Below are 10,292 nucleotides of genomic sequence, written 5' to 3' on the forward strand. Positions count from 1 at the left end.
TTAAGAGTCTTTATACAGAGCAAAAAGGCTTTGAGGACCATCCTAATGCTCACTTCACTTTGGATTTATGAACTGATATATATATATATAATATATATATATGTGTGTTTATGTGCATATATTAAAGACAAAAATGGAAATGACACTTTAAATGTGAAGTTTTGAACTGAAACTAATAGTAACCAGGAAATTCAAAATTCAGGCTGGTTCTTTGGTGTTAGTTGACATGACCATAAACTAAAAAAAAAAAAAAAAAAGGGAAAGACTTGGAATTTTAGTGTCAGCTGAGTGTGAGCTTTTAATTTCACTGGTTTTGTTAGTTAAGTAAAAAAAAAAAGTTTTAATGTCATTTTAAGCAAAGGTTTTTAAAAATAATCCTAGTTTACTTATTTTTAAAAGGAGAAAAAAAAAAGGCCTCAGAAAGTTGTGGAAAGGAATATTAGTTGTAATAATCCTCAACACATGTAGTGCTTTATGGGGCATGATCTGCTCTCAACTGTAGCAGTTTAAATGAACGTAAAAAATAATTTGAAATAGAAATAATGACTGAGGTTATATTGGTACAGGATCATGCTCTTACGAGGTGGTTACACCCCTGTCATGTGAAATCTACCCTTGCACAGAGGACCAGTAAAGTGTTTAAACCACTTCCATTATACCCCAAGTTCTCAAGTGGAATTTACATGACCCAGACACCTTTTTTTTGCACATCTGCAGCACTGATTTGCTGCTCTGAGAGCAGAATTGGTCCCCTTCTTCCCAGCTCTCTGCAGAAGTCACTTGAGTGTTTTTAACTGATGGATTGGCCCTTCCTCTCTCATTAGATGCTTCCAAAAAGCTATTTGAGAAAGTTTCCCCTGCACTTGGCAGCCTGGACATTTTTGAAATCTAATGTTAAATGACCGGATACCACCAGGTTTGTGTTTTCTGCAGTTTGGGCTTTCACAAGTATTATATTGACAATATTGTAAATGTATTATTTAAAAAAAGAAATCAAAAGTTATATTTTGCATGAAAGACTAGTAGCCAGTTTTCAAGCATTAATAAATTAGAATTTTGAGATAAAAGCTGGAGACTTTTTGCCATGTTTCAGTTCAGAGCAAGAAGGAGTTTGGATCTTTATTTTTTCATGTATTTTTGGTGGTGTTGTTGAAGCTTTTCCCAAGTTTATTTCTGGATTTTGTTGTTTCCCTGGCTGTCCTACAGTGCTCTGAAATTTTAGCTGGTGGATCTCAGTCCAGTGCCTCGTGGGCAAATGTCCACATCACCAAAACCACCCTCGAATCCTGCACACTGGAGACCAGGCCCTCAGCTAAATTCAAATCAGTACAGAAAACTGTTATTGTTGTTGTTGTTGTTGTTAGAACAAACCCACTTCACTTAGGATTGGGATTTGGCCTCAGCACATTGTTATTACTATTTATTTTTGGTGGTCTCAGCAAGAGAATCCAAGGGTAGAATAGTCATGAAAACGTGGCCCTTAATTCCTGGAGCCAATGCTCAGAAGCAAGACAAGTTGGAGAGCAGTGGAGGGGAAATTTCTGCTGTTGCAGACCCTGTGTTTCTTGCTCAAATTGAAGTCTTTGATACCATTCACCAGCACTGAATTTCCTAGAGGAGAAGGTGCCTCTCGACATATTAAATGTACAATATCTCATACAAACCACCCCCTTCTCTCGTGATTTGACTCATCTGAAGTGTTGCTGCACTTTGCAGATATGGCTTTCCCTGGTCACCTGAACTTTCTCAGTGTTGCTGGAAAGATCATGTTTGAGGTGTAAATAGTTATTGCAACCAGGCTCTGGTGCCCTGGCCCAAATTAGCCCTCAAGAAACCCTCTCTGTTGAATGTAAGCTGCAGATGCTGCCCAGGCAAGGCCACCACTCCCAGTGGCTGTTTGTTCCCATTTGTTCCAGGAGGGAAGAAGCCCACAGGTGGTTTGCTTCCAGGTGTGTGTAAATATCAGCTGAGTGTAACAGTGCTTTGTTTGATTTTTTCACTGTGAAATATATTTTGGAGCAAGAAAGGCTGTGCTCTGAAAAACAAAACACAATTAAAATTGAAACAAGTGTGCAGTGCTCCTTGAGCCATTTTTTTTCTACCGTGTCCATAATGTTTTTCCTGTCTAATTTTCTTATTTTGCTTTTATAAGTGTACAAAAACTTTCTGTGCTGCAGCTTTTGTGACTATTTACTGTATCTAACCACTGTTTGATTATTGACTTGTCAGTGTGAAGTGCTGGTACTACAGGACAATTAACATCCCAAAATGAACACTACAAACTGTAATTGTAAAGGACAAGGCTTGTCTCTTTGCTGCATGGTGACCTCACCTCCTTTACCTTCGCCTCCATTTAGCATATCTGGAACTCAGAGCCCAGGTAAAAAACTGAAATGCTTAGCTATGGGAATTTTTGTTTCATAGAGGAAAAGTACCCAAGTTCCTCTGCATCAGTTAAGTATTTGCATTTGACAGCCAGGTGTTAAAAATGGGTGGTGGGAGAAGGGACAGAGATGAAGGCAGGGGAGTCCAGAGTAAAATGCAATAGAGGTGCAGTTTGGAAGTTAAATTCAGACACTATATTTGATGTCTGGCTCCTCCTTTTCAGCATCTGCCTCTCATTGCAACTAAAAGACTGTACCTTGCAACTGCAAGGCCAAACAGCCACCAGAATTGGGCATGACCTGCCTCTGCTGGTGGTTTGACATCACATTTGCAAAGGTGACTCTCCACAGACTCTCTCCATCACCAATGGCAAGTGGGAGATACCTTCCAGAAGGGAATGCAGAGCAGTTCATGGAACCAACAACCAAGGCTGGAAGTTGAATGACCATCTGGTCCAACCTTTGTGAGAAAGGGAGCTTAGTGAGGTTATTCAGCATCCTGTCCAGTCACCTCTTGGAAACCACCAATGCCACATCCCTGGGAGGTTGTTCCCATGAATGGCTGTTCCTATTCTAAAAAATTCTTTTCTTATATCAAAATGAAACCTCTCCTGGTGCAGCTTGTACTTGTTCCTCTTGTATTTTCCATGTGGATCCTTGTGAAGAAAGAACTTTACCCTCTTTGTAGCCACCCTTTTGGGACTGGAACAGTGTGATGAGGTTCCTGCTGAGCCTTCTCCTTCAGTCTTTCTTCACTGATCATCTCTTTGTCCATCCCTTTGACCACCTTCATGGTCCTCCTTTGGACCTTCTCCAGTCTGGCCACCTCTTTCTTGAACTGTGAGGACCAGAGTGGGACACGATATAGAATTTCTTAGAGTCCTGCTGGAAACCTGACCTGGCAGAATCTGCTCCTTTTCCAGCAGGGACAGAAGGATTAGTTGCCATAGTTTGCCTTGACAGTGTCATTTTTGCAAAACTGTGGCTTTTCACAGTATTTTCATGTCCATGGTGGACGAAGTTCTGCTTCTGAATAGCGTGAAAGCTTCTGGTTATATCAAAGATTCAGGGGGTGTTTTCCTAATCCCATGGACAAAAGAAATCAGTAACTGAAAATAAGCAAAGCCAAAATGAGCAAGAACAAAACACGTTTACTCAATGTGAAGGAAGGTCTGGAATTGCCATTATTTCATATTATAACATTCCCACTCCTAAACTGATCACCTCTCCTTTTCAAATTCAGTGGGATTTTCTTTTTCTCACCTTCTCTTCCCACTGGAAAGTTATTGCAAAACTTTTCTCCTTTGGTAGTTAGAAACCTTTTTTTTTCTGAATTCCAAGTTGAAATAATTCCTGATTCTCTTAGGTTCCTTTTCATACCAGTCTTGCCTCCAGTTTCTCCCTCTCTTCCTGAGGTATAAACAGCTTTATTTCAGATAAAGTCTGCAGTTTGTCTTTGATCATACAGCTGAAAGATAAGACTAAAAAAAACCCATGCTATTAAGCTGCGTTTGTTTCAGCTCTAATCCAAGTTTGGGCAGCAAAAACAATGTAAGGAATCAAATACAGATGTGAATTCATGCAGAATAGCAGGAAAATTACCTGCAAGCAGCATGTCCCTGGGTGGAAAAAAAAAAAAAAGAAAGAAAGGGAAAAATAAAAACTAAGAGATAGATTTCCAGTTCTTGAAAACCTATAAATGGTATTTGGTTTTTGAGTAATTTTCTTTCACACAGGTCTAAAGGGAAAGTAATTCCAATATTTTCCCTTTCTGTTTTCAGTTTTGATCTTGCAAGAGGAGCTGTATCACTGCTGTTTGCAATCAGAGGGATAGGACACATACTCAGAAAAAATACTACAAGAAATCATCATTCAAATGGGCTAAAAGACACTGATTGTGTCAGTTTGTGAGGTTTCAGTGCTCATGTGTCTGACATTGCTACTAAGTCCCTGCCAAATCTGGTCTGCAAACCATAAAAATATCCAACTTTATTTTTCCAGCCCAGCCCTGAGAGAAATTAGATATAAAAATTTTAGTGTCACAGAAAAAAAAAAAAAAATGTCCAGAGTGACTTTAGCAAAGAGTGGCAATAGAAGAAATGAAAACCTCATTAATTTAATTGGCTTTATCTGCCTTGTCATTTGAAATTGTATTTCAATACTGTTTCAGAAACAATTGCTGATGTCAGAGGTTTTTAACCTGTGGTCTGTGAAGACTTCAGAGCCCAGAGACTATTTCTGAAGTGTTCATGGGAGAGGATTAAAAAAAAATAAGCTCATTTTTGTGTGTAGCAATAGATGTCTGGGAGGCTTCTGAAGAGCTTCAATCTTACATGTCTTTATGCAAGGGCTCCCACAGATAAAAACCTAGAAAATTCAATAAATTCAGATTTTCCTCCTTGCTTTGATTATGTCCTTTCATGATATCAAGACTTTCACTTTTGTTCCAAGGTTTTTCTCATGTGGGCAGGGCTTCCAGAGAAATGTGTGCTTATATTATCAATATTATAATCACTGCAGAGCAGTGAATGTGCCCTCAACAGAACTGTTACACATGGAAGGGAAGCAAGACAAGTGGGAAGAGCAGATAGAGCAGGATTTATGGACACCTCCATGAGATCCTGCTTGGCCTCCAGCTGCCAGACAAGATTGGAGTCTCTTATAGTTCCTGGGTCATATCTGTGAGCTCTGTGTGGATATCTAGGAAACACATGAACTCCCTGCGTGGGATTCTCTTCCAGACTCAGATACTGAACTTTATTATCTCTGTGAGGGCAGTGTCTCCTGGAGTCTTGTTTCTATGACTGTAAAACGTGCATAATGAAAAAATACAACCAAATAACTGTTTTTAAGTAGTTTTCTTCCTTAGGAGTTAAATATCAAGGGCTACATTAGACGTGTGTCCCTTTCAACACCTGGCACCTTCAGCATTAGATGGTCTGGCCCACAGTTAAAGTCCTGGAAAAGGCCTTGTGTCCCCAAGCAGTCAGCGAAGGAGATACCCACACCACTCCACTTTAGACATCAACAGCTGAGGTGTCTCCCTTTGATCTGCTTTCTCCACTTTGCCTTTGCGGCCACAAGAGACAAAAGAGCAATTTCAGAGCACAAAAATCAAAACCCGTATTTTTGATGTCCACTCAGAGGGGAGATGATTCACACTTTGCGGGCGTTTCTTTCCACCAGGAGGTCGAGATGGCCAGACTGGAGACAGATGTTGACACTGTGGCAGCCTGGATGTGGAGGTGGATTTTCCCTGGCAACTTTGCCTGGTCACTGCTCTTCTGTTTCACACGTGATGAGAAATAATGGCTTTGAAAAGCTTGGAGGTGGCTTCTGTTGGGTATTATCAGCCAGATCTGAGGGAGGTGTTATGCCTGATAAAGGCTTAGTAGAGTTTTCAGGAGGTCTCCTTCCCTCTGTCAGGTTGTGTCCATATGACCAGCACTTCTGTGTCCGGAAACAAACCATATTATACAGCGCACATGCAGTGAAAAATAAAAAAAATTAGGATTTTACCCTCTGCTTTCAGCAGTCAGGAACATGCAACCAGTTCAGAATTGCGTTTAAAGGACAAACTAGGAAGGTCTGGAGTGTGCAGTTGCAGTTAGTGATGCTCTGATGTTAAGCTCCGTGTATATCTGTACTAAAGAGCTAAATTCAGCTAAATACACATTGTACCTTGTGTATGAAAACACACCAGCAGAGCTTGAACAATGTTTTGAACCTCGTGGTCTTTCACCTTCTTATGATTCGAATTGCAATTTCCCATTGGCTTTCTTTTGGGGAATTCATCCATGTAAAGAATTACTGTGTGATATGACACTGTGTGATCTGACACTCTTCAGTGTCTGAAATTCCTTAGGCTTCTGCATATGCCTTTCCCAATGGACTTTGTGCTTGCAGAGAAGTCTCAAGAGGCCTTTGTGTATCAGTATAATCTGTAAAAACAAATATTTGGTGTGTTCATTCTCTTTCCCTTCTACTTGTCAATTTAGTGGCAATGCAAACCTGCTATAGCTCTGAGAAGTACCAAGTTATTGGATGGAAAGCTGTATTTTGGCTTTTGACTGTGTCAAGGTACAAAGTTATGGCCTGTTGGGTCTAATACTGACCTTTTTTGGTCAAAACTGGTTTAACTGGCAATGGGATTTGGGGTTATTCAGCTTCGTTATGAGGTGGAAACACAGATATCAATTGCTGCTTTCTAACCTTTTTTGTGTTTTGAGAAATTGTTTTTAACATGTATACTGCTGTAGATGACACAATAAATGTATTATCATTTTGTATAAGTCTGTTCTGATATAAAATTGCACCAAAGAGAACTTTTTGTCTGTGAAGTTACAGGGTAGTGGGTTTTTTTTTTTCTGAAGCAAAAGGATGGAGGGGGGTTTTTTTGGGCTGAAATTTGCTTCCTTCCTCATGAGGAGGAGTCCAGGAATTCTGCTGGTCAAAGTCAGTCCTGGGCCAACCAGAAGTGAAGTTTTTGCCTTTAATGGGCCATGAACCCTCTTCCTTCACCATCAACTGGGGGAGTTACATGAGGAATGTTTTTACCACCCTGAACCAGTGTCAAACACGACTGGGGTCTAATATCACCAGTACAAAGGCAACACACTCTCCACTGCAACTAAAAGCCCCTGTGCCTCTGAGTTTTGATCCACAGGTCTTTGGGGACCTAAATATTATTTCTGTTGTCCTCAAAGACTTCCAGTTGGCAAGGCTGAACAAAATCGATGTCTGTAACTTCTGATATGCTTCAAGGCTTCATTTCTTTTATAGTCAAACCTAAAGAGTTTAATCATTAGGTTAATTTTAAAATATCAGGTACATTCACACTACTGGAACAGAGGACTCCACAGTAGATGACCTATTTCTGATATTTTTTCTGTCTTTAGCCTCTGCTTCAGCTACCACATGTCTTTGCCTGTCCCTCGTGGATCTGTGAATCTCCACTCAGGCTCCATCTTTCCACTGTTGTCCTCCCTCATTGGTCAGCCAAAGTCCAGATATGTGGATCCTCGTCATTTGATGGAGAAATGGACACACATTTATTGGAACTGTGGTTAGAAATGTGTCAGGGAACAACCAGGGCTGAGGGGTTGGAGATCCCCATCCTACAGCACTGCTGAGGCAGGGCCTGGGATGAAAGGGGGTCTCGGGCCCATGGGCAGGTTGAGTCTTGGGAGGGACAGGGCAGATACATGGATTTCCTTTTCTGCTGTGCTTCAAAGCCCTGGAAATACACTTTTACATTAATTTCCTGTGACCTAAAGCAGCCTCAGCCCCTTCTTTAAGGGCTGGATGATGGGACATAGGACATGTCTCCTCTCTCCACCCTGTGCAGGAGGGCTGCATCACTCAGTATCTTACTAATCATGGAGATCAGCAAATGTAGATCAGAGAATCTGGAAAAAGCCTAATTTGTAAAACTCACATCTACTCTAAGTGATTTTTTTTAAGGCTCCTTTTATAGTTAAGAGGCAGAGAAAGAAAAGGCACCTCCAAAAGTATTTCAGCTCCCTCCAGAAGTCCTTTGTAAGTACCCACTATTTTAAAGGCACAATACCATGCTATAGGAGTTTGCTCCAAAAAACAGACACCTGGTTTAAATGAGGAAAACCTCATTCACAAGGTCTGTCAACACACCTTGAATTCAGTTGCATTTTCTGCAGCTGAAAAAAATCTTACTCAGACACTCCAATAATTCTTGCTCTGGGCGCATTAGGCAGCCTGGGGGAAGCTCTGCATTGGCAAAGCAGGTAAAGCTGCCTGCTGGGAGGATTTCTTTTAGTCTGGAGCCCACATAATCAAACTTTCTGAAGAGGTGACCTCATCAGATTTAAAATTCTACTCTCTGAGAGGAATTTCAGTTACATTAACAGCCTGTCTTTGCTGCAACACCCTCCCCCCAAAAAAAAAAAAAAACAAAACCAGCTGAAACAGCTGGTTTTGATCTTTCCAGGTTGTCATGCAGTTTGTAAAGGAATTTTAAAAAAATAATAGTTGAAGAGTTAAACTATATAAAAGACACCAGAATATTAGAGGAAGAGAAGGCAGATTTTCCTGCCTGATATAATTCATTAATCCATTGCAGCTGCCCTTTATTAATTTAATTAATTATTAATTTAATTCTCAGGCCAGGCTGTAGCTGAGGTTCACGTTGGGTGTGAACAGGGGGCAGTGTTTTGGAGCACTGCCTGGCTTTCTGGATCGCACAGATCCAAACAAGCCAGCAGCATTCCCAGCTCCAGGAGAGGGCAGTGGCTCCACACAGAACACACAGCGCTGCTAAACTCAGCCTGTGACAACCTTTTGCTGCCTTCCTTGTGGAGGAAGATATCCCTGAAGCATTCCTGACTCCCACACACACCATCACACCCCCAGGTGTGTCATCAAGAAGGGATCAGCAACCTTTTCACAGCCCAAACAAAATCTTTATCCATGAAACTGTTGCACACCCCAAGATTATTAACCTTCTTTTTTATATAAAGTCTCAAATGAACTATCCAAAGTGACACAAATTAAATTTCCAAACTCACAAAAGCTGTAATTATCACTTGCATCTTATAGCTGTACATCACACAAATGTGTTCTCATCACAATGCTTTTCAACAGATTGAAACAACACTGAGCAAAGGTTACCTTGACAAGTAAAACTGATAAGGATTCTGATCATCAGAATAGACAAAATTACTCATTACAAAGAACACACAATTCATTGGGACAAATGGGCCTAACTAATAAATAACTCATCTGAACCATATTTATAGAAATGTGGACAATTCATCTCTGCCCTAATAACAGAACTAGAAATGAAGCACCTAAAACCAACAAAGAGGTTTCCACAAGTCAAATGTCTGTTAACCCAAATAATTAGCCAAGAGCAGAGCAAATTGAGGGACTGGAACACTACTTTTTTAAGCTAAACTGATGCTGCAGTTCACAGAAAGCCAGGATGTATGTGCATGGCTGTGGTCTCCAGCAGTGCTTCCAGGTCTGATGCAGGTTCTCCTGGAAATGGTCCTGTCTTGAAAGGAGCTGTAGCTGTGTCTTGTGTACCTTTCTTTACTTTTGGAGAGGTTGAGGTAGAGTCCAACTCAGTCCTGAAGAAAGAGGAAGGTCACCCAAAGAAGTGATGCAAGGACACCATTGGTTCTGAGCTTTACTGGGCCATACTTTGCCTCACTGCCCTCACTGCAGTGTGGATAATTCTGTCCCCTGAAACACCATCGAGTGGAGTGACAACGAGCTGAGAAATGCTGAGACAATCACAGTGATCACAGCAATTTAGTCCTCAAAGGCAAGTCCCCCCAAAAAAGCAAAAGCACAGTTTAATTGTGTGTTTCATTGATGGATCCAGTTAATCTTCAGGGTTTTGGTGACAGGTCTGTTCCAGCTCACAAAGAGCAGCAGCTGAGCTCTAAAACCAGGTTTATAAGTCATTCTGAGCTCAAGGCAGCCCAGCTGGACACTGCATTGGGTTTGTTCTCATTTCTTCCTTCATCCATACTCTGCCTAATATTCAGCTGATCCATATTTTCACATAGACAAGAGAGGGCTTAGGATCCTCTGACCTAATTTAATCTCTTTTCATGGAAGGTAAAAACCCAAGCAGATATTGTAACTGTCTGGGTTTTTTTTGTGGCACTCTAGACACCTTGAGATTCCTTTTAAAGGAATTTGCTGTTCCATAGGTGGTGCTTGGCAAGTTTCTGTGCTTAACTCCCACTAAACTGACTCAAGCTGTCTCAAAACAACACCAGTAATTATTATGACAAAGCTTTGCCACCAAATAACTCTTTCTGTGCCAAAACTTGGTCACCAAATAACTCTTGCAAATGAAGATTAGGAATAGTGCACTTGAAAATTGGAAAATCTGGGAAACACTAACAAAGATGTGACAAA

This window comes from Pipra filicauda, unplaced genomic scaffold, assembly GCF_003945595.2.
Source record: "Pipra filicauda isolate LSUMZ 115617 unplaced genomic scaffold, ASM394559v2 scaffold269_size1075953_pilon, whole genome shotgun sequence".
Taxonomy (NCBI): Eukaryota; Metazoa; Chordata; class Aves; order Passeriformes; family Pipridae; genus Pipra; species Pipra filicauda.